At 53.5% G+C, this 5000-nt stretch overlaps 1 non-coding gene and 1 pseudogene across 1 annotated transcript; both read left to right on the top strand.

The window, feature by feature from the left end:
* Window positions 1–434: 434 nt before the first annotated feature.
* On the top strand, window positions 435–588 carry LOC146830080 (5.8S ribosomal RNA). The gene has a single exon (XR_014961705.1). It is a non-coding gene; the product is annotated as a 5.8S ribosomal RNA (ribosomal RNA).
* Window positions 589–1029: 441 nt separating this feature from the next.
* Window positions 1030–5000, top strand: part of LOC146830079 (28S ribosomal RNA) — a 9407-nt pseudogene continuing 5436 nt past the window's right edge.

The following is a 5000-nucleotide window of genomic DNA, read 5'->3' as shown; positions in this document are numbered from 1 at the left end:
GGGCCGATTGCCAGCCTCTGCTGCCACGGCTCGGGGCCGATCCTGCAACGGACGGCTGATGTGCATGTGGAGCGACCCTCCCTCGTTGCCAGGTACCCGGTCCGACCCGGTCCCGTGTGGCCGGGCTGAGGGGTTTGAAGACTCACGTGGTCTCTGCCGGGTTACCCCGGGAGGGACCGGCGGCTGCGGGGCTGCCTGCTCCCGTCGCTCTGGAAGCCCGCTCCCTTGCCCCCGGGTGGGTGGGGGTGCGCTCCCGGGCCGAGCGCCTGGCAATGTTTTTCCCCCCCACGACGGTGCTGTCTGACTCCCAGAGGGGAAGCCTTGAACGGGGCGCCCGTGCCGTCTCGCCGCACGTGCGACGGACGGACGGCGTCGCCTTCCTCCCGCCTCTCCTGCGCCCGCAGGTGGGCGAACGTTTTTGAAAAGTTGCCTGTGACTCTTGGCGGTGGATCACTCGGCTCGCGCGTCGATGAAGAACGCAGCTAGCTGCGAGAATTTGTGTAAATTGCAGGACACATTGATCATCGACACTTCGAACGCACCTTGCGGCCCCGGGTTCCTCCCGGGGCTACGCCTGTCTGAGGGTCGCTCGATCGTCAATCGCCCCGGGGCTTCCCCGGGACGCGGCTGGGGCCGTCGCAGGGTGAGCTCCGCTTCCCCTTCGTCCCCCCACAAGGTCAGACCCCCCCCGATCGCCCGTTGGCAGGGTCCCTGGCCGGGTCCTGCCGCGGAGGTACGCCGCTGGCGTGCCTGGCTCCCCGAGAAGGGGGCCTGGCGACCGGTCCGCCCCGGGGCACCTGGCTGCGTGCCGCGCGTGGCTGTCCGTGGTGTCCCACCGGCTGCCCGTGCGCACGCACCTCGGGCGCCCTCCTCCGCGGCCGGCTTCCCGGCGAGGGCGAAACCCCTCCAGACACGATCTGGGGAAAGATGGCGCGTGCTGCCGGGTACGCCAGGCCCCCCCTGCTTCGGCAGGGTTTGCCTGGCCTTCCCCGGCTCCCCCCGAACGCTCCGGCGTTTTCTTTCCGACTGCGACCTCAGATCAGACGTGGCGACCCGCTGAATTTAAGCATATTACTAAGCGGAGGTAAAGAAACTAACCAGGATTCCCCCAGTAACGGCGAGTGAAGAGGGAAGAGCCCAGCGCCGAATCCCCGCCCGGCGGCGGGCGCGGGAAATGTGGCATACAGAAGACCGACTCCCCGGCGTCGCTCAGGGGGCCCCAAGTCCTTCTGATCGAGGCTCACCCCGCGGACGGTGTTAGGCCGGTAGCGGCCCCCGGCGCGCCGGGATCGGGTCTTCTCGGAGTCGGGTTGCTTGGGAATGCAGCCCAAAGCGGGTGGGAAACTCCATCTAAGGCTAAATACGGGCACGAGACCAATAGCCAACAAGTACCGTAAGGGAAAGTTGAAAAGAACTTCGAAGAGAGAGTTCAAGAGGGCGTGAAACCGTCGAGAGGTAAACGGGTGGGGTCCGTGCAGTCCGCCCGGAGGATTCAACACGGCGGGAAGGTCGGTGGCCCGGGAGTTCCGGATCCCCTCTGCGGGACCGGCGCCCGGGCCCTACCCAGCCCCCGCAGGGCGCATTTCCTGCGCGGCAGTGCGCCGCAACCGGCTCCGGGTCAGTTGGGAAGGCTTCGGGGTGGCCCTTCGCTTCTAGCGGAGGGTGTTACACAGGCCCGGACTGGTGATTCCGGGCACCGGGCAATCCCCCGGTAGGCTGGATGGGGTGGGGGCCGGTTTTGTGACAGGGGGCCGGTTCTGTTGTTGGGGCCGATTTGGACCGAGGGAGTCATGGTCGGTCCAAATCGGCCCTAACAACAGAACGCAGTGCTTACATTAAGCCTGTCTGACTGAGGCCTGGTGTGAGCAGCAGGACAAGGATTCTCTGCTGCGGTGCTCCGAAGCGTGCAGAGGCAGGCTACTAGGCTAGTATGAGCAGCGGCCGCCCTCCGCCCTTATCATTATAATTTTATTAAACCCCCACACCACCTGACCTGTCACGCTGCGCACGTCTACAGCATCATCATGGTCGGGTGACGTGACGTGACTCTGAGGCGAGGTCGAGGCACCCCGTGATTTAATTCCCCCAGTCTGCAGGTGAGCGCAATTTGTTCCTGGCCGTGGCCAGGTCTGATTTATGGGTGACTGGTGGCAGTGGTGGCGCTTTCTGCGGCCGGGGGGCGTCGTAACTGGGCTGGGGCCAGAATCAAAAGCAAAAGGGCCGGGGCCTAAGGAAGGGGCAAGGAGGGCCTAGGCCCCGGCCGGTTCAGCAGAGCAGTGACTTTTGTTTGTTGTGTGTCACTTGTAGCAGGGAGCGAGGTGGTGGCTGGGCAGACCTACTTCTCACCCCCTCTTTCCTCCTTTCGTTTATTTGTTTCACTGTGAAATGGATCCAAAAACGAAAGATACTTTTGCTGCAAATGTTGTCTTTTTCTGACTTTATTCTATACCAGTGTTTCCCAAACTGTGGTCCGGGGACCCCCAGGGGTCCCTGACACTTTCCCAGGGGGTCCGCGGGCAGCAGTTTAAAAAGCACTGCACTTGTATAATTAGCAGTTTTCCAGCAACAATAAAAGTGCCAAGATAACACCAGTGATTAATGAACCTGCTGGAGAGAGATGAGAGTTTTGTCCTGTGGCAGCTTTGAGTTATCTAATGTAGCACAGAGGGTTAATTTGCCTATTGCAAAGAACGTGTACTGTGCATTTTAAATAACAGTATTTTATGTGCATAGGCGAGTGGGTTACTGCTTTTGTCAAAAAGATTATTTTGTCACTGTGCAGTACATAAGTGACAACCGTAATCTAGCACAGTGACCTATAAACTGTCATCAAAGAGCTGCTTGCAAACTGCATGGTACAAGTTAGTAACTTATGTTTTTTCCCTGTCTTTCATTATCTCGATGCTGCTAAAAAGGTTTATTAGGGTGGAAATACATTTTTATTGTTAAAGTCAATGCTAACCACTGTCTTATGTTCTGAATCTCGAGTTTTTTGTGCTTCTCGAGACCATGCACTCTTTAAAAATGCCTACCAGTATAAATGACATGTGAATCCTACACCCTGTAGTCCCCTTTGCCTTATGTAACATTTTCTATACACTGATTTACACTTATGATTAATTGTCTCTATATGTGTGTGATGAAAATGATAAACGTGTTGTAGACTGCACCATTGTTTCCTAAATTTCTTTGGGGGGAGAGCCTCCCAAAGCCCCCTTTGTAGTGGTCAGGCACACTCAATGCACTTTGTGTGCACCGTATGGGGACTGGTCTGAAAACATTTGCCAGGGCTGCTTTGGGTTTCCAGTCTGGCCCTGGCAGGAGTAGGAGCCTCGTACTGCGAAATAAAGCCAACCATTTAAAAGGTAGTCACAGAGATGCAACACCAACCTTCCCATTAAAATTTTGTTTTTTGCAAATTCTTTCACTATAAAATACTAAGGGGGATATTTACAAAAGAAGTGGTGGAGCGTGTCGTTAGCCTCTGTGGCTTAACGACACGCGCCGCCACTTCAGAAACGCAGGGCTGCACCATATTTACAAGAATATGGTGCAGCCCTACATTTTGCCCTGTGCTGGTGCTACACTTAGCAGTGTAGCGCCAACGCAGGCATCCTTGCAACACAGTGCAAGGGTGTCTGCGTGCAGGGGAAGATTGTTTATGTAAAGGAAGGTCCCACCTTCCTGCACATAAACAATCTTGAAATTGGGTTTTGTCACTTGTGTGTGTGCTGCTTAATGCAGCACACATGGAAGTTACAAAGTGCCATTTTTTTAATGATTGTTTATGTGCAGGAAGGGTCATCTTCCTGAACATAAACAATCCAAGGCGTTTTGCTTTTTCCATGTGTGCTGCACAAGGCAGCACACATGGAAAAAGCAAAAATGAGGAGAAATAAAGCATTCCTCCTCGTTTCGCCAAGTTAAGACCTGGTTTTCCCTGGTGTTAATTTTGGCGCTGCCTCCTATTTACGCTGCCCATGTGAATAGGGGGCAGCATCAAAATCAATGGGTTTTGCCGTGGAACGCCCACTGCAAAGCCCACTACCCACCCCTTTCACGCTAAGCATTGCGCGAAAGGGGGCCTTATTTACAAGGCAGCGTTAAGCCATATTAAGTGGCTTACCGCTGCCTTGTAAATAAGGCGAAGCCCCTATCGACACGCGAACGTTACAAAAAGTGATGTTTCCATGGTGGTAGGGGTTTGTAAATATGCGCCTAAAATCCTTAGTATTTCGAGTATTTGTTTTGTGTGCACACGTGTTTATTTTTTTCGAATTACTGTTTTAACGTTTGAAATTTAAATCATACAAATTGCTTGGGGGTCCCCGAGTTCCAGTGGTGACTCAGTGGGGTCCTTAGGAGTCAAAAGTTTGGGAACCACTGAATTAGAGCATTATCTTTTTTCCCCCAGTCTTTGATTATCCTAATGTTGCAAAAAGTGTTCATATGGATAGAAATCAATTCTGATTATTAAAGAGAACTCCCAACCATGGTATTACGTTTGAAATTCTGAGTTTGTGTTTGTCCAGACCAAACACTATTAAACTATACTGCCCACTAGTATGGTTGGCATGTAACTTCTACACCTTTAAGTCCTTTGTCTTATGTAACATTTCCTATACAGTGATTTACACATACATAATTGATGGTCTCTGTGTAGTCTGTGTGATGTAAAGTGCTCTGAAACCCTACACTGGATTGAGTGGCGCTGTAAATCAAATTAAATGCATCTGAGAGAGAGAGTGGTTATGGAGACTTGAGGGGCACTGTTAAAGGGTGGAATTGAGGGACTCTGTGGCGGAGGTGGTCATAGGGGGGCACCAACAAACACTGTTGCACACGGCACCACCAGCGCTAAAGCCGGCCCTGCCCTTGAGACCAGTCTGCCTCACTGATAGGTACCTCCATTGGCCTTGTTTCAGCTGTAGTAGCTGGAACACACCAGTGATTGGCAATACAGGATTTGCACGCACACTAAACTAAGTTCACAAACTTCA

The sequence above is a fragment of the Triturus cristatus genome, chromosome 5_1, assembly GCF_964204655.1.
Source record: "Triturus cristatus chromosome 5_1, aTriCri1.1, whole genome shotgun sequence".
Lineage (NCBI taxonomy): Eukaryota > Metazoa > Chordata > Amphibia > Caudata > Salamandridae > Triturus > Triturus cristatus.
This window is presented reverse-complemented; position numbering and strand designations above follow the sequence as displayed.